Here is a 25,299-nt window from a genome sequence, read left to right on the forward strand (position 1 = left end):
AAGAAAACAACAGATTCACAAAAAACACTCTAGAGATTGAAATAATTTATTCAAAAACTAGTGGCACACTAATTACTTTAATTGTGGTCACTTGTACTCCAATCATGCTTTGTACTAATACTCAATGATGCACACTATGTAATTAAACAATTAAGCAGGATGAATTGGGTGGAGTATTATTTTCTAGTTCTCCAAAATAACTCAAGTCTGAAAACTTAATGCAAAGTTGTCTGAACACTTTTTAAAGCTCAGATGATTTATGAATATACTAGTTGAAAGACTTATAAATTGATTTATAAAATCAAGTTAAAAAATTAAAGCTACATCTTTTTTCATTTACATATCTGTTTTTCAAACAATTTATCTGCTTTACTAGCAGATGAACAAAACTACCAAACAACCTACTGAAGTATTACAATTCTTTGTTTCTATCTGTATTTAAACCCAGTGTCAGCGTTCCAGAAAAACCGCAACTCCAAGTAAAGACGCGGAAGCAAGCATTTTCCAAAGTCCTCTTTACTAGAATAGGCAAACTGGCACATCTGGGGAAACCTGAATCTGAAAAGACCGGGTTTTTCTTCAGTAAGTCAAAACTCCCCAAACCATCCCCTTTTCCACCCAGTCACATGCTCCAATCAACATCCGTTCCATCCTAATCAAGCCCCCTGATCACTCCTTCTCCAGATGCTGGATCACCCTGACCTTGACTGACAGGAAGAATGCTATTATGTCTACTAACCCCCTCTCCTACTTTCCCACACATGAGAAGGTGGCAGCATTGGAGCTTCCAAAGCTGACACCCAGAATGTTTCTATTACTTAAGAACTTTTCAGGTTTTTTTCTGAATGACCACCATGAAAGGCAAATATTGTGTTCATAATAAACTGAACTGATTGGTGCAGTGGTCAAGCCCTACAGTTTGTATGAGGTATTAAATACACATATACCTTCAGATCAGGCACAACCAAAAAGAAAAGATACTGGTTTCTTTGACTCTTACCACACATAGATGTAAATGTTTTAAAAATATTCAAATTAATAACATCTATTTTGCTGTATAATTAAAGTAAATGCAAGACAATTAACTGAGAATTATAAATACATAACTGGACAATTCTGATTATTTTTTGTAATGGATACAGATTGTGGCTAAAAATTATAATTTTCTAAAATTAATTTATAATACTGGTTTAAAACATAAAAACAAATACGAGGCAAAACCAATGAGCCGAGCCTATCCTCCTATAAATACTATTTTACAAATATAGAATTCTACATGGTTCTGTCTGATCAAGAGCTTGCCTATTTATTTGAATAATCATTCAAATGGCTAAACAGACCTCTAATTTGAAAATAGAAATAAACTGGTGCAATCACAAACAACTTCTAAAATTGCAGTTTATTAAAAGAAAAAAAAAGGAAATCTTGTCTAATCTAAAACACGCTCACAGTTACCTTTTTCTAATCAGAGCATTCATTTCTTCTCATTATGATCTCACAAGCACATTAAAATCTTATTAACATTAATTACTTCTGAGCCTCTATGCATGAGCAGTTACAGGCTTGTGTGTATGTATATGTGTGTGTGTGTCTGGATCATATCTACATTTATATACCTTGCTGCACTCTGCTTATAAAATATGTGAAAATATTGCTGCTAACACCAATTAGCTAATTTCACACGTACACAGATAGTAACCTGATGTCTTGCTATACTGTTTAATGAAGACCAGCAGACAGATGGACACAAATGGAAAAAGCATCATGTTTTCTAATGTGGGAGAGGAGGGGAGGGCAGAGAAGGGGAGGGAAGGGACACATAAATAGTTTGCTCTCTACACTACTCTCTTCCAGCTATTTTTCAGGGTTCATCCTAAAGGCTTGATTTTTCCTACAAATCTCCCATCCAAGTTTTAACGAGGTCCAAACCTATTCAAAATTTCAAGAAAATCTAAGGTTAAGTAAGTGCTGTCATATGCTAACCAGCAGGAAATATACACATACATAATTGACTGGCATTCCATGTCAGTTTCTATTTCTCAATGGAAAAGAATCTACTCATAACCTCTCCTTGAACTGTTAAGAACAATTTTTTTTCTTAAAATTAGCAGTCAACACTTCTCAAAATAATTGAAACAAATTACAAAATAAAAACTCTGACAGTAACTTTATACAATAAAAGATGAAAACACAGTATCCAGATTACAATCCGTTAACAATTAAAACTTGTGGCAAAAGTACGTATTTTACGAGAGTGAATGAAATCACATCCACAGGGACACCTTCCATATCCCAGGCTACAAAGGAAGAAAAGCCTTTTATCAGTATTATAGCTGAGTTTTTGACAAGCAGGACATTTTCTAATAATCAAAATGAAAGAGCACTGATGATGTTACCTAGTTTGGGCAATGAAACATCTGCAAGAAAACAATCAAGCCCAGAGAACACCAAGAACTTCTCATTTCAACCCTGACATATGAGGTATGCCTACATCTTATCATAAAAATAAAACCATTGTGAAATAAAGTTATGGTTTTCAATTGGCCTGATTTTCTTACCCTTGTTTTTTTCTTTAATCTGTGTTCTCCAGCCAGCAAGAAATAAGGAATAAAGAAGCATGATTCTATCCCTACCGCAAGTAGTGAAAGTCTACTTCTAAAATAATTATGACATGAACTAGAACCAGACAATATAGCAGTTATGCATCTGTATATTTATTTGATTTATATGTCAATCCAATTCATAATGCAATTCTAAATGATTCACTTTTTAGAACCATACAACTACAAACAAAACAAACAAAATACTACGGTATACATATCTGAAACAGACAAAAAAATCAGAATAATAGAGTAATACTATAATTGAGGCCACAAATATACAGTTCAGTCAAGTTCCTTCACCATAGATAGGGTCATCCAATGATCTGCCCACAGCGGATAAACCAGTTTTTCAGATGTTTAAAAAAGACCAGTAGAGTCAGGGCACACCAAACCTCAGAGACAATGTTGTTCCACAAGACAGATATTGCAATATAGAAGGTTCTCACTAAAAATAGCTGTTTCATAAAAGGAACTCAAAACATGACCACCCTTGTTGGATGCAGGAACAAGCAAAGGTAACTGGATATAGAAAGTCCCAAACATAAATCAGCCTATACTATAAAGGGATTAGTTAACACATTGAGCTAACACACTGAATGGCACACATAAATCTTTCAGTGTTGCTTTGCAAAGTAGTGATGCTACATGGACACACATGACTATATGTGCTACTAAATTCTGGCCATCTACAACATCCAAATCATTTCAAGACAAGCCTCATGTAGAGCACATTGCAATAAACCAATTATGAGGTGATCAGAATATGAGAGTATATCTGCAGTACCCACTGCCTCAGGAACAGTCACAACTGATGTACAATATCTTCAATTTATTTTCAGTTCCAAATTGACTATCCCTGTCTACCTTGAATTATATCTTTGCTTTTTTTCTTTTTTGTCATTCTGATATAGATTTGGAATTATTATTACGGTTTTCCTCTTGATGTTTTACGTGCACAGTCTTTTGAAATGAAGGCAGGATACAGGTACTATAGATGAATGAGTAATTTGGAAAGTTTTTTATTAATACAGTATATATTTTAAGTAATACTTCTATACTTCTATAAATTACTTTTAGACATCTCTATAAATTACTTTTAGGGTTAATTCTTGATCACTTATTAAAACTGATTTTAAAAGTATTTTGTACCATAGACAAATCCAGTAATATAAGTCTTACAGGTTGAATAATTATTTAAATTTCAAACCCTTTCCCCATATTTTTAAGACTTTCAAGAGAGCCTGCTTTATATGAGGTTTATATAAAATAGATTTCTTTTTATTTTTAAATTATTTATAAATATCAATGGATGAACCATATTCAAAATACAGTAAACAATTCCTTTTGGAAAACTACAAATCAACCCAGATCAGTGATTTCACTATGTCAAGAAAGAAAAAATGAACATTTTGCTGATCCTCAGAATACTACCTTTTGTACATAACCAATGATATATACATCAATCTTCAAACATAATGTTCCTGATATGCAAAGTCTAATTAAGTTAAGAAAAATAAATACTTTTTTCTCATTTTCAAACCAGGTTGGAATTTGTGTCAAAAATCTTCTGCAAAGTATTCTCAAGGAAAATACACTTCCCAACCATAAAGGTATTTGCAAGTCTCTAAAGTCCTTTATGTTCCAGTCTTTGAGCTGATGATGTGAATCAATATGCTACCTCTATGTAATCAAACAGTGAAAGAAGAAGAATCAAATCATATCATGATACAAATAATGTGCAAGATCGAGGATAATATTATGTAAATAGCATACATTACCACAACTGACATAATCTGCAATTTAATGAAAATTCAGGAGTCCATTAAGTTGAAATATTATTGAATGAAACAAAATGAATATAGTGCTAACTAACGTTAGCTCTACACAGAAGTTCTTCTGGTTCATGAAATACAGAAACAAAAACAACCTCCCTTAAATTCCCCCTTGAATCCAAGAGTTTGTCTTACGGTTAGAAAAATTAAAGCAAATACAAAAATAAATCTGAATTTTAAAAAAAACAACTCTCTAACCTATTCCAAATAATATTTCAAAAAACTTAATTGTTTACTTGATGTACTATATTATATCACCAAATTCTATCTATGCCTCTGACCAAAAGAATTTGAAAAATATTCCATACACTTTTTAAAATGACAGGTCTAGAATCACCAGTCTGAAAAAGTATTTTTTAAAAAAAGGCAGACCTGTCAAGCCTAACTTCTCTTCCATGTAAATTATTGTATTATTAAAGGATATTATTTTTTATTTGTAAGTGGAGGTAATCACAAACTACTCTTGAGAAACCCAAAAAAAACAAGTTGGAAAAGAATCAGTGTAATTTCTACAATGCAGGCTTTTCACCAATGATTCAGAATTCATTGTGACTTGGATTTATAGTACGCAATTGTATTGTGCAGTTCAAATGTATCAATTGTATTTAGAAATAAGATGGGTTCTATGGGATCTACTTCCAAACATTTCATCATAATGTACTTGGGTGATATTTAAAAAGGTAAGCAGGATCAGGCCTGGTTAGGAGATGAATGGGATATCAACCTCAGTAGGATTTAGCATTTTGGGAGAACATTTTGGGAGAACAATAGTTTATACAGTCTATGACTATAAAATCAGCACTGTAAAAATGTCTGAGTAGTGACAACAGTAATTAATTTTAATCCCATAGAAATCTGACTAACTGTGTTAGAACACTTACATTCCCTTTGTGAAAGATTTCTTGATGTTGATCAATATCAAGAATGTAAAACTACAAAATTACAAAAAAATTACAGGAGAATATGGATATTGGTATCTAATCCAAATAGTTTTAATTTGGCAGATTGCCTATAATTCTGTTTAATTATGTTAAAATAATTTATTAGTGAAAAAATAATACAAAGACGGAATAGCCAGTTAGTTAACTCTATTTTTCTTTATTTTTATAGCTTTTAAAACAGAGTCATGAGATCCTGTTAACACTTAGCAGAAACAGATACATAGCAAATTATGTTTAATAGTCCTATCTATTAAACTATATCAGAAGTAAAACCTTTCTTCATGGTTAGTAACAAAACAAAATATAGGTTATTTCAATAAATATTTCTAAAACACAAGTGGAAGGTTGTTTCATTTTCACTGCAAAACATTAACATAGATTCCTAGATTTCATCTACTTCCCATTTCAGAAATGTTCTGTTTTATTTTAGCATTTCTAATTCGTGCAACCTAGAACTGGAAGTACAGTACTGATTCCTAATAGCAATCTTCAATCCCAAATAGAAATAATTTCAGACATTTGAAGAATTATTCCTTATTATTAAGATTACTACTATAGCATTTAAAAGCCCTATCTTTCTCCTGTATATCTTTACGATCCCAACTATATATTACATTTACAGGAAGCTACCACACAGTTTTTAAAAGAAAAACTTGTAATCCCCGTATTTGCAGCATATATGCCTGTGCTCAAAAATAAGAACGCACATTTCTAGTAAATTCCAGTGAAATAAATCAAGCCTCACTACTATATAAATAATTGATTAAACTATCTGATGAACAAAGGAATATCCTCCTACCATTTTTATATATAAAAAAAATCAGATCAAACAAAATCAAACCCTATGGCAAGAAAACAAAACATTTACTGGGAACAAGCTAAAAGAAAACTTAATAAAGTCCTTACGTTGGTAAGGAAAAACTAGACTTTTTCTTACATAATAGTTATGATTCAGCTGAACATACTGTGGAAAAAAATACTACAGACTTCTGAACAAGACAGGAGCAGCTGCCTTCACAGCAGTTAAACATTTTAGGCCAAACTGTCCCGGTTCATAGGACAAATCATTTGAAGTCTGTATGTCAAAGAAAGAACCAGCTTATTTAGGAAACTTTACTACCTTAAAAATCTGAACAAAATAGATACACCACTTTATGTCAAATTGAACCAAGCTCTGAAGCATTAAGAAGCTGCCAGGAAGGCAAAAGAGGAAAAAGACAAAAATATATAGATACAGTACAAATGAAATACTGGAAGTTGCAAAACAGATTACTTCGATTTCAACCAACTTGTTTTTTTAAAAAGAGTTATCTATTGTTTCCAGCAATTACTATATATTGTACATCTTCTAGGTCAAAAAGTCTACATTATCAAAACCTCTTGCTTTCAAGAGGGAGGAAAGCTTCCTTCTGACTAATCCCCCTTTTTTAAGTCAACACAGGAACTGCAAAATAGAAAAGTTAAATGATAGCTTTTTCCAGTCTCCGTGTTGAGAACGCCACCATAGATTCTAAAAATCACTGCATGAAACACTGTGTAAAAGAGAGCCAGTTTGGTCTAGAAGTTAAAGCACCAGGCTAGAAAGCTGGAGACGGTGAGTTCAAATCCTCCCTTAGGAATGAAAGTCAGCTAGATGACTTTGGGCCAGTTACTTTCTCTCAGCCCAATCCACGTCATAGGGTTGAGAAAATAGGAGAAGGAAGGTGTGTTGGATATGTTTACCACCTTGACTTATTTGTAAAAATAATAAAGATGTGATACAAATAGAATAAAAATAAATAAATAAAGCCTGCAACTGAAGGAAAAAATAGCACTGCCATCTGAGGGATATTTTTAGAAACCTACCTAAATATTTTAAACCATATCATACAATAATCTTGGGTTATTTATTCTGACTGTAAAGTTTAAATGCTCATACAACCTGAAAAAGGATGCTCTTTTATAAGTGGTCCAATATAAAGAAGAATTTTCAGTTATAAAAGTATATTGTTATTGTGACTTTGAAAGTACAAGAACAGAAAAGTTATGCTACATAAATCAAATGTCTTGTTTAAGAGGCCATTTCTGGATACGGCTTCTGATCAATGAAATTGGTTGATGATATTTGTGGGCATTTTCCATCATCCTAGGTCTTTACTTCTATGACGTTTTGTGTGGATTAAATCCATGTTGGCAATGTCCTAAGGCTTCTGGAATAACAAATGTATTAAAAAGAGTCCATGTATAATAATGACAGATCTTGCCCTACTATAATGCAGAATTTATCGGTTTGAGCCTATCCATCCTTATCCAGACCCAGACATGTCAAGACACTGAGACAGCATCATCTGGTCAGCCCAGGGACACTACAGGCTAATCAGCATACTAAAAGAGAGGAGCGCAAACTGACAAGATGACCTCACCCAGTGACCTTATGAAGGGTGAAAGCATAAAGTTTTGAAGCACCTGAGATGAGAATCTGACTTGATCTTTCCTTCCCAAAAACACTGACTGAACATGACCAAAGAGAAAGGAGAACCAGAAAGACATCAACCAACAGGGTCTAGCCCCATAGACCCTCCAGAGAGATAAGATAATGAATTGCACCCGAAGACACTAAGTGATCAAGAAGAACCAGGATGGTTAAACCACCCCATTCTGACTCTGGCAAAAGGTATCGAGTGCAACTAATGATCTTTCAATAATATTTTCTGGCCTGAAACCTTACAGAAAAGAATTTAGATAATCCATATCCTCCAATACATACTTCTGAAGCCCTTATTCAGCCACCTTCTCATCAATCATCCACTAAAAGGAAAGGGGATAGACTGCAAACAATTATCCAGAGCAATTAGCTCCAGCAAAGAATTTTGGGGGGCATACTACTAACCTCTTTCAAGGCAGGAACTCCAACAATACCAATTACACTTCACATACTCCCAGCTTTTTTGCCAGTAAGAGGCATGAATTAAATACAAAGGTCACTGATTTTGTCCATTTCTTCAGAAGTTATAGGTTCTAATTCCAGATAACTACACAAGACAGGAACCAAGAAAAAGGTTGAATGATAATACGCATTCCCAGGTCATACTGCAACTGCCCCAAGACATCACCCAGATCTATCATGTGACACTCCCTCTCCCAGAATGTATCTGGTTCCTAATAATTTGAGATATGCCTATAGTTGCTTTGAAGTCCAAATTCCAGACCATCACTGGACAAATTGAAGAGCCCAGAATATTGCCAACCCTGCGACAGAATCTAACACGTAGATGCTAACATATAGATATGCTGCTGCAATATCAAAAGGACTAGTATGTCAACAAGCTTAACTGCTCAGCTGATAAGACCCACATCAGGCAAGGGTCTCATATACAATCATCTGGGGAGTAGAGCTTCTAGAAGCCATTACAATGTCAAAAGTCACAATTGGCACCCTGCCATGAGGTAGTGGTTAGTGCCAATCTCAGAAGTCAGGTTGACAAATCTGTATAGAGGAATTCCTTCCACTAGGCCCAACCATATCTTTATTATACAAGGTAGATCAAGTGCTTTTTCCACAATCCAATCATTGATGACAATGGTCCATTATAATTGAACTTGGCATTCAGCATAAGTCAGAGTACAAGCCCATTAATAATAATAAAAAAGTACACCTGGCTTTAGGGAGGAAATTTAAGATCTGGAGGGTAAGGTGGAGCAGCCTCCGATGGCCTGCCATATGTTCTTCTACTCTTCTAACCTTGATGAAACTACTTGCTCTAACTTCTTCCTCAATCTCTTCCTCATTCACACTGCCCTCCTCCAGATCATAGCTTCTAATCACAGAAAACTGCATCAATACTCACACACATAGCAACCATAGCAATCTCCTCAGCTTTCCTGCACATAAGCATTTGGCAGCTTGGGGTTAAACCACTGCCATAGGTCACTTTGAAAAGCAATTTTTTTAAAAAAGCAACCCTTAAATATATCAAAATTCTCCTTTATTTTGCAATTAATACCATTTTAGGGGGGAAATATGACAATATAGATTTTTTTTAAAAAAAATACTGGTACTTAAAATTTGGTACCATAGTCTTGAGCATGTAAAAATTTATTTTTAAAAAAGCATTAAAATTTCATTTTGAAAGAAAAAATTCCACATTTTTTTCACAAAAGATACAGAATGTTTCCTTTTTAACATAAGAGCTAACTGCATGAGACGAGGAGGCCAGGAGGCATAAAGGAAGGCCAAGGGAAGCACTGGGGGGGCCTGGTGCAGACCGCTCGTGAGTTGAAGGAGGTCAGAGAAGTCTTGGGAGGCCTGGAACAGTAAATGTGTAAGTTTAGGGAGGCTTGAAATGTTTGGGAGGTCCAGTGGAGGTTGCATGCAACTCAAGGGAGGCTGGGGAAGGCTGGCACAGCTTCCAGGTAAAAGCATCATAATGGGGAAACTTGTGACTTTTCCTGCCAAGCTCCGCATTGACTTTGCTTGTGGAAAGCTGGCAAAGGAAATGTAATGATATTGACATTGCTACGTCTTTCTGAGAAATCATGATTATGAGCCAGGCACACCAGCACCCAAATCACATATTTGGTAGCATTGTGGAAAATGAGAGGCTGAACTTTTCATTGATTATTTTGACCTCTGGGATTGCAGAGTCTACAAACAGTGATACAGTGACACTAACAGGCCTGAATTTTTTTATTTAAAGAGGGATTCGTTAAACAGGAGATTTCAATTGATAATCATTTCAATGTCTAGAGGGCAAGCTGGGGTTCTCCATCCTTGGGTTACATTATCCGTAGATGAAAGTTTCTGTCATCAAATCAGTCAGAATCACAGTCCAATAGTCCAATATTAATATGGAAAATGGTCAACAAATACTTATATAATCACTATTTATGCTATACAAATACCTCCAAAGTAAAAAGCAAGTGTTCCCCACAAGAATTCACAATATAATATTATGCATTTGAAAGTAAAGTCTACTGAATTCAATGCAGTTGGCATTACAAATAAAATCCAGAATATAAATTTCCTCATCATTCTTCCACATTTTTATTCTCCTCTAATAACCCTCTAATATCTGCCATGACTATAGCAACATAACCATTCAAGAACCATGAATTATCTTGGCCCTAAGTTACCCACCAGAGGTGAGAGGATTTAAAACATATAAAATATATAGGGAATTATGAGATTGTTATCCAAGGCAGCAACGGATTGGGAGAACTATCCCAAAAGCAAATGTATTTGCAGAATACATTTAAATTTTCTCATAGGAATCATATACAAATATTTTACTTTAACATAGCATAGTTCTAATATACTGCAATATGTTTATATTTAAGTGAAATATTAGACTTCATTACAAGTCTATAATTAAATACTGTTTTAAAATGCTAGAAACAATAAAGAAGAAAAATGGGAGGGTTACATCTTGGCTATTCTGACAAGCAAGGAACTGGACTTAAAATTTCTTTCCCTATTCAAATTATATTAATTACATATTACTACAAAATTTGGAAACTATCTGTGACTCCCTTCTCATAATCAGATCATCCTTCAGGAACCACAAGATCCTCTGGACTACCCCCTATCCCAATTAGATTGGTCCACCACCGCTGACTGATAGATCTACAAAGGCTTCTGGAGAGAGCTGGGGGTTGTTCCTGAGTCTACTATATCATCTGACAAAGGCATTAGTTTCTTCTTGGAAAGAAAGGGCATCTGCGGCCTTGAATCAGACTGCAACCCACGCAACCTCACCTTCACCTGGATCCTGTTGCTTTCCATGGTTTACCAAGGAGCTGAGAGAAATGAAATGGGAGAAGAGACATCTACAGAATAGATGGAGGTCAATGAAAGATGAACTGCACCGAATACTGTAATGGTAAGAATTGTATTAAGGCCTACTTTTGGACAATAAGGGCTACAAAGCTACAATACTCCCACTCACTTTGTGCATCTAGATTGCTGTCCAGCAGCCTTGTTTCAGATTACCTATGCCCTTTGAGACAAAGGAACTTGTAGATTCATCTGCAAAGCCAGACGGAAAACATTTTTTTAAAAATAAATTTTATTAAATTTTCCAAGTTAAAATCAACATAAGACAAAAACATTGATTATACATAACAACAAAAACCATATATTCCCCTCCCTCCTCCCCCATTCATAACACTAGACATACAAACACATCCATCCCAGCAGATTATATTTCTGCCCTCATTAATAAACAATTATGCCCACAACACAGAATAAAATAAATAATCCCCAATTATGATTTTCAAACAATTATCTTTCAATCCACTTCAAGGTACTGGTTCTCATCTATAAGGCCCTACATGACTTAGGTCCGGGATATTTGCAGGACCTTCTCCTGCCTGCCTCCCACCGTCCTGTTCGCTCACATAGGGCTGCTCTCCTCAGGGTTCCGATGGCGAGCCAATGTCGTCTGGCGGTGCCCAGGGGTAGGGCGTTCTCTGTGGGTGCTCCCACCCTCTGGAATGAATTGCCTATCAAGCTCCGGACGGCTCCTGATCTCCGCTCCTTCCGTCGGGACCTGAAGACTTGGCCGTTCAAGCAAATAGAGCCTGTAGTACAGTGGATTAAAGCACTGTTATTAACAACTGCTGCTTGCAATTACTGCAAGTTCAAATCTCACCAGGCTCAAGGTTGACTCAGCTTTCCATCCTTTCAAAGGTAGGTGAAATGAGGACCCAGATTGTGGGGGCAATAAGCTGACCTTGTATAAATATACAAAAGTATGAAGGCTATTGCTTAACGCATTGTAAGCCACCTTGAGTCTCCGGAGAAGGGCGGCATATAAATTAAAGCAAAAAAAATAAAAAATAGACTGACTCTGATTCTGGGTTTTATTATTTATTATTTATTAGTTAATTTGGTTTAAAATGGGATTTTGTTGTACATGTTTTTAACTTGTGTTCGCCACCCTGAGTCCTTCTGGAGAAGGGCAGCATATAAATACATGAAATAAATAAATAAATAAATAAATAAATAAATAAATAAATAAATAAATAAATAAATAAATAAATGAATGAATGAATGAATGAATGAATGAATGAATGAATGAATCTAGATAAGTATATCTTTCCTCATATTGACTTAGGCCCTCACTTCATCTCAATCCTTTTATTCAACCACATTTTAGAGTGTCTGTGGCAAAAATCACTTGAATTCGTTTCCAGTTACAGGTCCAGTGGAGATGGCTGAGACAGAGTTTTGCCCTGTTATATGGGAACAGTTGATAGGCCATAGGAAGTAGACATAGCCCTTATGAGTTCAGCTCAGTCACCTGGTCCTTAGATCTATGGCCACCGGGCCGGGGGGTGGGATATGTGGCTGAATTCTAGTAGTAATTAATTCATCCTTGAGAGATCAGGTGGTTCCTTCATTTCTTAAGGAGGTGTTGGTTCATCCCTTCTCAAGGAGCTATTACCAAATCACATCATACTAGACAGCTTTTGTCCAGTGTTTAATTTCCCTTTTTGGGGAAAGGTTGTGGAAAAGGTGACTGCACAGTAACTTCAGCACACCTTAGATAAAATGGATTATTTGAATCAGTGAGGATTCAGGCCTGAACATGGGATCGAAGTGGCACTGGTCACACTTTTTGATGATCAATGGCAGAAGAGGCATGGAGGTAGTTCAGTCATCCTGCTCTACTTGACCTCTTTGCATCATTTTTTTTAAAAAATTTGATTTATATGCTGCCCTTCTCCGGAGACTCAGGGCGGCTTACAATGCGCTAAGCAATAGCCTTCATCCTTTTGTATATTTATACAAAGTCAGCTTATTGCCCCCACAACTGGGTCCTCAATTTACCTACCTTAGAAAGGATGGAAGGCTGAGTCAACCTTGAGCCTTGGTGAGATTCAAACCAGCAGTAATTGCAGGCAGCTGTGTTAATAACAGGGTGCATTAGACCACTGTACTATCAAGGATCATTTGATACAATCAACCATAGTATCCTTCTAGATCAGCTCCAAGGACTGGGAAAGGGTGGCACAGTATTGTGCTGTTTGTCTTCTCTACTCAGTCAGTGTTGATCAGGAGTAAGGATCCTACCTCTGAGCCTTACTACTAGGTATAACAGGCTTTGGTGTTCTTTCCACTCCTGATTAATATCTACATGAAACCACTGAGTGAGATCATCCAACTCATTATTTTATTAATTTATTATATGATTCTCTCTTTTATTAGCTTTATTGTTTTTTATATGAGATTTTTATATCCTTTTAAGCTGCCTTCAGTTGCCATGTGTGAATAGGTGGCAATATAAATTTCCCAAAATCAATCAATCAATAAATAAATAAATCATCACTATGCTAATGATATTCTATATTTTTCCATCCCTAGTTAATTGAACGATGGATATCCTGTCTTGGAATCTGTAGGGAACAATAGGCTTCAACTGAACTCTAGAAAGACCGAGTGACTTTGGGTTAAGGCCTTCCAGATCTGGGATTTTACTATCTTTGGTACTGGATGGGATGGCACTGCCCCAGACAGACCTGGCTGGTAATAGGGGGATCCTTCTAGAGTTATAACTCTGCTCAAGGAGCAAGTTGCAGTCACTGCCAGGAAGGCTTTGCACAACTTTGTGTTGCCAATTGCACCACTTCCTAGATCATAAAGCTCTGCTCACAGTTCAACTCATGCCCAGGCAACTCCTGCATAGACTATTGTAATGCTTCTACATGGGGCTGGCCATACACAGACCCTTAAAGTGGTGCAAAATTCAGCAACATAGGAAGTTATATGTGCTCATAAAATGACACACATTGCATCTTTTTATTAGCTGCCAGCTTCCATCCAGCTTGCTTCTAGATATGATTCAAGGTGCTGGTTCTGACCTTTAAAAATCTTAGATGGCATAGAGTCAAATTATCTGAGGGACCAGTTCTTCATGATTATATCTACTTGTCCCATCAAATTTGGCAGGAGAGACGTGTGGGTCCCCATCTGAGAAACATCAGAAACATCTGATAGGACCTAAAAGATGAACCTTTCCTTCTGTGGCACCTGCCCTCAGTAACATTATCCCTCCCAAGATAAGTTTAGCCCCAATCTTTATTACTTTTCGGAAAGCCCTTGAAACATGGTTTTTCCCCCAACAAATCTGGAGACACCCTGGCAATAGGGACCCCATATGTCGGCCATATTATGTGTTTTATAGCATTTGTGGGTTTGTTTTTATCTATGCTTAAATTGCTTATAATTAGTTTTTGTAGTGCTTTGATAGTAAATTTTATTGTGTGCTGCTCAGACTTGATGTGAAATGGCCAGCCATATAATTTTGAAGATGGATGGATGGATTGATGGACAGATGAAAGATAAGATAAGATAAGATAGATAGATAGATAGATAGATAGATAGATAGATAGATAGATAGATAGATCTAAATCATATGTTTCAGACCAAAATAATTCTTTGCAAACAAATGTCATATTCATTCAGAAAAAAAGTTAAGATTCCTTTTACTCCATGTAAAGTGTAGAAAAACTACAGTTTGAGCAAAAACAACCAAAAAAACACTCCATATTGACTAGAATGCAAATAATTTTCTGTCACAGATGTATGTCATTATGACTAGCCTTAGTATATATCCAAAACAAATATATGATTCCAGTGATATATTCTTTCTATTCAGATATAAAGTCCCAATTTCTAAAGCACAGAAGCTTATTCCTTCTCATTTTGTCAAAATCCTAATTGATTGCAGGGTATTCTATAAACAAGGTTTCATGTTAATAGTACTAACTATAATGCATACAAGCCAATTACAGTTGCCTCAAATGATTTGACACCATGTTTGGGGAATCCTATTATCTGACTATAGTCATAATTAACACTATCTTATAAGAACAGAAACTCATTACATGAAGGAAAAAAAGCACAGGGAGATTTTGCATAAAGGTAGGAATTTATAGAAGGATAAACCCTACAACTATACAAAATTACAAAATTATGTTCCAGAGATTGAATCACTCATTTAAATTTACTAGTTAAATTAGATACTATATACTATCTTCACACATGTTAATCCTTTAAGCATGATTAAGTAATTCACTGCAATAGTAGTAATCCCATAATACATATAGTATTTGATTTACAACTTTTCGTTTAGTGACTGTTAGAATTTACAACATCACTGCAAAAAGTGACTTATGACCTTTTTTCACACCTACAATTGTTGCAGCATCCCCATGGTCACGTGACCTAAATTCAGACACTTGACAACTGGCTTATATTTGTTACTGTTGCAATGCCTTGTCATGGTGTTATGGGATCACCTTTTGTGACCTTCTGACAAAGTAAATGGGGAAGCCAGATTCACTTTACAAAATTAACAACTGCAGTGATTCCTTTAATAATTGTGGCAAGAGAGGTCATAAAATGGGCAAAGCTCACTTAACAAATGAAACAACAACAAATTAGCAACAGAAAATTTAGGTTCAATTGTGGTCTTAAGTCAAGAACGAATTGTATGCTAAATCAAACCAACAAACTACATTATGGTTTAATATCGTGGCCTAGTTGCTCATATGCTAAAGCATAATGTGGCTTGTTTTGTTTCATATTAACAACTATGGTAAATATGAAATTAATTCCTTTTTATATTGAATTCAGTCTTACACTGTTTACAATTTAAAGAAAATTACAGCAGATGATTTTCCAAAACTTGAATTAAATTGTGAATAGAGATCAAGAAGCAAAGGTAAGAACCCATTTCATCATATTTTCAAACATACACACTGCAATAAAGTACTATTAGAACATAAAACATAGTATTAAAGAATTGAAAATAACAAAGGTAAAAGCAACAAAACAAACTTCAATTTTTTAAAGAAACATGGCTAACATTTATGTGACAGCCAATCCCAAATAAATATGACAGAACTCATAAAACAGAATCTCTCCCCCACCATTCTAGGCTCATTCTTGAATGCAATCTAGATGAAAGATAATTCATGTGAGCCTATTTCAATGACATACAGACTAGTATAATTATATTTTGAAGTAATCCATACCAAAGGCACCAGATTAGATGTCTTTCATAATTATGCCTAATGAAATTTATAAAGATCCATTCTTTTTATTGCTATATCTATTCTAACCCAAATTTATAGTTAAAATTGGTTTCACAAACTTCTTCACTTTAGTCTGAATCCTCATTAAAAAAAAACAATTCCTATCAGGAGACCAAGGCTCAGTTACATTGAAAAATACAGTTTGTGGAATAGTTCATTTATACTCATCTTGTTATTGATATTGTTATTTGCAGCAGATATATTGATTTCATATTACTATGACACTTCAAAATTTTGAGTAACAAAATACTCCTTCACATTGCAATCTGGCCCAAACACAAAAAGAAACTTTTGCTGATTATAAAATTGGTAAAAACGTGGCATAAACAATTTATTTCAGCAACACAGCTCTCCAAGAAAACTTTAGTTTATTAGTGATGAAATACTTTTTTAAAACTGTTTTCATTTGTTTAATCAGTTACTGCTTGAGCTGGATAAGCATTTTAGCTGAAATCAGTTTCACTTTTGTTACTATTGTTTCTCTCTAGCTGCAGCAGCTGTACTGCCAAGTCTACACAGGGACAGAACTTGCTAGTTACAAGAAAATAGTCTTCAATTAAATATTTTTAAAATAACAAAAACGTTTACTTTTCAAAAAAACAACTGAATAATTTTGTATAAAATATGAATTATTCATATGCTGAAGCTCCTTATCATTGGAATATCTTTGTCACAATATATCTATTCTATATCATCATTTAAGTATAACATTCATCAAAACAGGTCATTTAAATATCTTTTATTATAGACAAAATGTTGGTTAAAACCATTTGTCTTGCAAACTAATTCCTTAAGGAATGGACATGTGGTAAAGTTATTTTAAAGTGATTTAAAATTCTAACATAGAGATTCTCATTTTTATTACTGCTGCACAGCTATTTACTTGTAAGTTAAGGCTGAAATGGGATATAAATATGAAAGACATTTTAATATTTGCAGTAATTTTATAGAGCCATTCCAAAAAAGTTCAAAACAATCAACTTCATCAAAATAAAGAGGCTTTATTTTTTTCTAAATCATTAACCAAAGTCCAGCGATGTCAATAAACTGTATTTTGCCCAAATCCAGCCAAAATTCCTGTTTAAAAATTTTTGTTGACTAAATCTTACCATTTGGCATCTTTATATTCTGACCTTACTAGAAAATACACAGTAACCGAACTCTCAAATTTAAGATGTGAAGATGTGAATGTGAATATGAATATACATATATAAATGTACATACACATACACATACACATACACATACACATACACATACACATACACATACACATACACATACACATAATCAGCAAACAGAAATTATTTTAGCTACAGGGCATGGCAAGGGCACTTCCTCATGTGGGTGTGTTAGATAACTGTCAGTTCCAATGCTAAAATAAAACATACTGTGACTGAACCAATCGTACCGTAGGATGCTCTAATTTTATATGGAAAGGGACTTCAAAGAGTTTCTAGGTACATAATTCATAATACCCAGCTTGGTTATTTTGAGTTACTGCTATACTGCTCATAACAAAACATTCTTCATTTCTTTGTGTAAATTATCAAATTTAACATATCTGTTAATAAATATTTAAAAAACTGTAGAGAAATCTTTTACAAAGTTAAAAGATAAACATATAGAAAAAAATAAAATACGTTAAAAACTGTTAAAACAATTAAAAGCGACGGAAAAGAAAAAATATTTTAAAAAACAACTTACAGTCTTCTTTAAAGCAAGTATAGGCATACCTGAAACCATTTTCCCATCTAAACTACATAACATGCTTCTCTTTTTCCCATACTAATAGCCTTATTAATTGACCAATCTGGAAATCCTCCATTCATTTTTATCCATTTTCAGCATAAAAATTACAAACAATTTTCAATCTTTTACAAAAGTCTCTTCCTTCCCTAATTAAAGCATTTAGCCATTCCTGCAAGTTCTTCACAATCAAATTCTCTGATTACAAATTTTGGAAAAATATTTTGGATAAAAATGTCAGTATTTTATTAGTAAATTTACTTTTTATAATGGCAAGTTTTTAAAAATTTTGTAACTGAGAAAATATTAAAATTTTCAAATACAACTTCGCTTTCTGTAATGAAATATATCCTTCATCCATAGCCTGCATTAAAATAATATATTTTACTTTTTAATGGGGTGTAAAAGGTAGTTCATTTGGCATTTATTACATATAGCAATAAAAAAAATAAACATGAGAATCCCTACAAGTAAAAAACTAATCCCAAACAGTAGATATACCAACATCGGTTAAATTACATTTTGCTATTGGGATAAATGGCTCCCAATCACTGCTAAAACTTACCAAGTGGTCTAACTTCAACGACACTAAATGAGTGCATCAGAGCTCTCTTAATAACTTATCATGTCTGATCAACACTATAACATTTGAAATTCAGATTAGAACTACACATGTATATATAACGTAGTTAATATATATTTCAACTGAAGAATATTTGTAGGCAACTGTTGATGTGCTCATAAAATATAGGAAGAATAAGGTTGTAAGGTCAGGTTGTATTACCATATCAAGAAATATATTGTGGAGATGGCAGATGCTACAGAATTGTACCAATAATCTCAGTCCTAAAACATTTAATCTAAATGGAGTAAGACAGCAAAAACTCGCTGATACTACGCTTATATCAAAAAAGCAAGAAGGAGCTCTGTTTTCCAAGAAACATTCTGGATTATTTGTCATCCTAGAAGAAGTAGCAATCTCAGTAAAGGTGAGCAGTTTGTATACTTTTTTCCCCCTCAAACCTTGCAGAGCTTTTATTTTTAAGAACATCAAGCACTTATTTTGGAAAAAAGTATATGGATGATGGAAATAAAGTCCATTATAAAGCTGAGTTAGCTTTCAGGCCTCTGATATCAAAAAAGGCCTAATACAATTCAAAATATAAAATCTCTTTTTATTTATTTTTGTTTTTAATGGATTATCACTGTTGAAAAATAAGGGGTTTTTCACTACATTTAAATATAAGCACAAATTAAAAATACTAAATATTAAAAACTTAACTTCTACTGATTAACATTTATTTTCCAAAGAATTACTCATAGTTTTTCAGAATCTTTTACATAATCCCCTTATAATTTTTCTCGTTGTTTTTAAAAAACCAAGAGAGTAAAAGTTTTATTCTGTGGCAGCCCTGACACAAATTCAGGCTTAAAAGGCCATTAAATGGTTCAGTTTAAACAGACTTTAAAACAGGAGGGGGCGAAAGCTCATATGAAAAGTTGCTCAAAAAAAATTTCAATAGGGTATATACATCATATTTTTTTGGTAGAATAAAAATAAACTTACAACCATCTTCAGCGCCTGAAGAATATGCAATTTAGCAGATGAATTTTAAAAATTATGTAAGATATATCGGGACAGTGTAAAAGGTATCTCTTCTCTTCAGTAACACAGATCAAAACACACAGTGAAGGCTAGAAGGGAGAGAATCAGCTGAGAAGAGTTCTGTATATTAAGGAGGGGGCTGGAAAGGAAGAAACCAAGGTTCGTAGCTCCCCTTTTAAAAGTTTGAATTTTCACATTCTCTTTAATATCATAAATAAGCAAAATGAAGGACCTTTTTTCTTTATAACAAATTGAAAGTAATGCCTTTTTAAACATAACATCAGAGAAAAATCCATTTGCATTCAGTCCCAAAATATTAATTTTATTTTATTTCTTTCAAAAACCTTTCTGAATAGTAAAGCCTACATACCAGGTTGAAATGTGTTTTTATATATAGTAAATATGGACTTTAAACTTACATACACCAAACAAAGAGCAGTCACTGTAATCTCTGGTTGCCGGCATTACAGTAAAACTCATTTACAAATACTAACACACACACAAAAAAACCCTTCCAAAAACATGCAACAGTAAACAAGGAGTATATGATATATGGACAGACAGATGGAACTGTATAAACAGAAAGGGGGGGGGGGGAAGCAGAAACCCACTAACATACGGAGAAGGTTGTTTTAAAGGAGTGAAAGATAATGATTTACTTGGAACTAGTGTTGGAAAAACAAACATATTTGTTTCTTTCACTGATTTAAAATAAAAAGTAATTAAAGTGAATTATAAAAAAGCACATCTTTGAATAAGTGAGAAAGGGGCATGCATTTATGGAGAAGCAGGCCTATATATGTTCTAAAATCTAAGCCCATTAACAGGTCTCGCAAACTTACATCACTAAAATATAAACAAAAAAGCAACACGAGATGAGCTAACAGAGGAGTATCAAGAAGAAAGGGGTGTTGAGGGGGAGGAAGGAAATTTCTCTGTCTTTTTCTTTCTTTTCATTTTTTTTATAAAAGTTGGCTGGCCTACCTTGCTCCCCAGTCCTCAGTCTGTCTCCTCATAGTCGCTGTCTCCCTGGAAGTGCAGTGTGAATGGTAATGACTGCCTGTCTCCCTAATGAGTCCATTTTCCTGCTCTTGATGTTGTGTATATACACACACTGCAACCTACCTTACAAACCACAGAGACGGGAAAGGGAGAGGGAGAGAGAGAGGGAGGGAGGGAGAGAGAGAAAAAGAGCAAGCGAGAGTGTGAGAGACAGAGAGTGAAAAAAAAAAGACAGAGAGAGAGAGAGAGAGAGAGAGAGAGAGAGAGAGAGACAAAGCCCTCCTACCAGACAGCAGACAAGCCTCCTTCCCTATCCAGCAAAATACAACTCGGCTAATGCAGCAACAGGTTCAGCGCTGCCAGACTGAGACTGTGTAACAGAAAGGATATATATAGTGGAGATCAAGATTGCTGGCAAACATATCGTTTAATGTCAGCTGGCCCCACCTTCCTTATTTATGTTACAGGATGTTGGAATGCATTGTTCCAGGCAGTCCATGTAATTACCATAGATGCATTTTTTGTGCATATTAGTAGGAAGGACTGAACTGCATCAGCCACTCTGCTTTGTAACCTGATAGCTTTAACACATGCATGGAAGGTGTAAACATATCTCTTTTGATAGGCAAACTACACAAAGCTCACAGACGCTGAGCATGAGATCTTTTAAGAAAGGAACTACTGAAGACAGATTTCCCAAGACAATAGTGAAGCATGGAAAAATGATCTTATTTGAGATGAAAGCTCTAAAAGATGCTGTCAGTGCAAATTAAAAAAGGCCATTATCCCAGCATTTCTTTCCACCCAAATTATAATATATATATCTTATGTTTGTGCATGTGTGAGTAATACTATATATAATAATGTGTATAATCACAGCCTCTACTTCTAACCAAAGAGGTGAAAACTTATTACAGTTTGTAGGGCAGGACATAGTATAAAAAGGCAGAAATAAACACCATTATAAGCCCTAGGATCATGTGGTGATGTGCAAATACAAAAATCAATACATATTTTTCCCCAATCACAAGCTATTGCGGAACCCTTAGAGAATTCTACAGAACTGTAAAATTCCAAATAAGCCCAACTGAGAAAAGCTGGTCTGACAATGATCAGTCACTCTACAGCAATGTCAAATAGAGAAACACACTCAGGTATGTGTGTGTACACACACACACACCTGAGTGTGTTTCTCTATTTGACATTGTTGTCAGATCAGCATATATATATATATGCATTATATGTGTATCTCTTGATGAGATTCCCTCGAAGGTTCATTCATCTGCTCACAGACAGGCACAAGAAGTGAAGATGAGTCTCGTAAAGTCTTAACTACTGATCATGATACAGAAGCTGGGAGAAGTCCAACAACATACAAAGGACATACAACCCATATCTATAAGTTTATTAACTTCCACATAAATACATTTTTAAAAACTCAATAAACTTTTCTCTCCCAAATCATTGCTACCTATGCCTGTTCACTACTGTTAGAAAAATGAGAGCCATATTATAATAATTTTGAGGCATTTTTTTACTTTATTTCAGATAAGAAATAGGCAACTATTTGTAATGTCATGCACAATATATTAAACTGTATATCTGAATATAGTTCAGAATATTAAGCATGCCATATCTGAACTACAAAAATCCAGATGACTACTATGAGTTAAGGTTTTCTGAATTTCTTTGCTATCTTCTAGTCATCATCCAGATTTTTTGCAGTTCATAACAGATAAGCCTAATATACCTGCATGTATCATAGAATAACCACGACAGAATTCAGTATCACAAAAAAAATACAAGTTCAATATACAAGTTCAAAAAGAAAGTAGATACAGTTCCAAGATGTTCCAATTTTACGACTATCACTAACAAACTATCTTAGAAATGAGTGAATGTGAACAAACGCTATAGCTTTGGGGGGGAAAACCTCTTCCTTACTAAATCAGACAATGGGTTATGTGCCGTAGGAAAAAAGTTCACATTGATACCATCAAGACTGAGGAACACAGTTTGATACTTTTCAGCAAAGTTAATGATATATTTCATCCGACGATACGGGGGTGAGGTATCAGCAATATGCTGATGATACCCAGTGTCAATTCAGTGATGCAGTGGATGTGATGTGCCGGTGCCTGGAGGCTGTGAGGGTCTGGATGGGAGTCAACAGGCTCAGACAAGACCAAGTGGCTGTGGGTATTGCCTCCTAAAGACTATGTTGATTGTCCATCCTTGGTTCTGGGGAGGGGAGAAATTGTCCCCCTCAGAACGGGTTTGCAATTTGGGTGTCCTCCTAGACTCACAGCTAAGATTAGAGCAACATCTGACAGCTGTGGCTAGGGGGACCTTGCACAGGTTCACCTGGTGCACTAATTGCGACCCTACTTGGATCGGGAGGCTCTCCTCACGGTCACTCATGCCCTTGTCACCTCACGGTTAGATTATTGCAATGTGATCTACATGGGGCTACCCTTGAAAAGTGTTCGGAGACTACAGTTGGTCCAGAACACAGCCGAGTGAGCTGTCGTGGATGCACCTAGGTACACCCACATTACACCAATTCTCCGGGAGCTGCACTGGCTCCCTATTGGTCTCCGGTCACAATTCAAGGTGTTGATTATTACCTTTAAAGCCCTACATGGCTCAGGGCCAGGGTATCTTCGAGACCGCCTTCTACCGCATAACACCCAATGACCGGTAAGATCCCACAGAGTTGATCTCCTCCGGGTCCCATCAGCTAAACAATGCTGGCTGGTGGGAAGGGCCTTCTCTGAAGGCCAATAGGGTCGGGATGGTCCGGACTTCAGGAGATAAGGCCCGCAGGGGAGGGCCTTCTCTGTGGCTGCCCCAGCTCTCTGGAACCAGTTACCTCCTGAGGTCCGGACCATCCCAACCCTATTGGCCTTCCGAAAAGCAGTGAAGACCTGGCTTTTCCGGCAGGCCTGGGTCATTGATCTCGCTCTTGCGTTCCAGCGAGATCCAGCCATAAATGGTGTGAATGAGTTTTAATGTTTTTAATGCTTTTAATTTTTAAATGTTTTTTATAATGATTTTAAATGCATTGTGAGCCGCCCTGAGTCTTCAGAGAGGGGCGGCATACAAATTGAATTAATAAATAAATAAATAAATTAATATCTGCCAAACTCAGTCTTCAAATTGTATTTTTACATTGTCCCTTTGAGGTAGGAAATAACCCATCTTCTCATACTTAGATAAGTGCAGTGTAATTTTTTATAAATAATAATAATAAATTTATTAAAGTTTACAAATACAAAGATAAAAATTTAGTACAAAGTATGAAAAAAGTAGAAAAAAGAAAAGAGATAGAAAAAAGAAAATAAGAAAAAAGAAATAAATATATATGTAAAAGATGGCTCACTCTCTAGACAAGCATAAATATTTTCAGTAACTCAATACATTCTGTAATAGTTCAATAAAAAGTTCATTTTTCTATAACTATAACTATAACTATAACTATAACTATAACTATAACTATAACTATATATATATATATATATATATATATATATATATATATATATATATATATATATATATATATATGTTTTCTCAGGTTTTCGCGGGTGTTTGTATGTAGGTCTTTGGTTATTCGGGTCTTCTCCCACGTAAAATTGGAAGTGTCTTGGCGACGTTTCGACGAAGTCTCATTCGTCATCTTCAGGCTGGTGTTCTCGGCTTCGTGCTTCCAGGAGCAATTGCTCCTGAAAGCACAAAGCCGAGAACACCAGCCTGAAGATGACGAATGAGACTTCGTCGAAACGTCGCCAAGACACTTCCAATTTTACGTGGGAGAAGACCCGAATAACCAAAGACCTACATATATATATATATATATATATATATATATATATATATATATATATATATGCATATTCTTTCTAGCCAGGTTCCACCTATGTAAGCTAAGTTGTTCTTCAGCCCTAGTTCAACTTAGCTTACATAGGTGGAACCTGGCTAGAAAGAATATGCACATAAAAGCCTATGAAAAAAGAAAAAGACATATATATATATGCATACTTTAGTCAAATAAATCTAACATATCACTTTGTCTAAGAAATAAAACAAAAGAAATATCTTCCCATTTATAAACAGATCTTTAAAAGCTTGTCATTCAGTCCTAATCAAATTCCATTAGTAGCTACCAGAAACCTTTATTTTAAGGTTTACATTTATTTTAAACCTAGTCAAATAAATTTACTTTATATTTCTTCTGTTTACTTTTAAAAAGCTTGATCTTTAATTCCATCAAATAATGTTCCACAAGTTGAGATGTTCCATAATCTCTTTGTTTCTTTTCAGAAAGAACTTTAGTAGTTTAATGTATCCCATTTGTACATCCAAGATAAGAAGGCTTTCCAAATCATTCATCCTATATATTATTTGTATGTTCTCTTTAGTTATCAGCCAGTTTCAAATGTAAATCCATTGTAGCATCTTTTTCTATATCACTCTTGTAGTCTGAC

The 25,299-nt window shown here is 34.9% G+C and overlaps 1 long non-coding RNA gene across 1 annotated transcript in view; it reads right to left on the reverse strand.

Annotated features, from left to right (window-relative positions):
* The window catches only part of LOC139316152 (uncharacterized), a 101,533-nt gene extending 80,725 nt beyond the window's left edge, over positions 1-20,808 (reverse strand). The window contains exon 1 of the long non-coding RNA XR_011600345.1: positions 20,795-20,808. This is a non-coding gene — a long non-coding RNA (uncharacterized lncRNA). The remainder of the gene's footprint in view (positions 1-20,794) is intronic.
* Between the last annotated feature and the right edge of the window lie 4,491 nt (positions 20,809-25,299).

Source organism: Pituophis catenifer, unplaced genomic scaffold (genome assembly GCF_029215685.1).
Source record: "Pituophis catenifer annectens isolate HBS135680 unplaced genomic scaffold, rPitCat1.0.hap2 SCAF_4, whole genome shotgun sequence".
Classification (NCBI taxonomy): Eukaryota; Metazoa; Chordata; class Lepidosauria; order Squamata; family Colubridae; genus Pituophis; species Pituophis catenifer.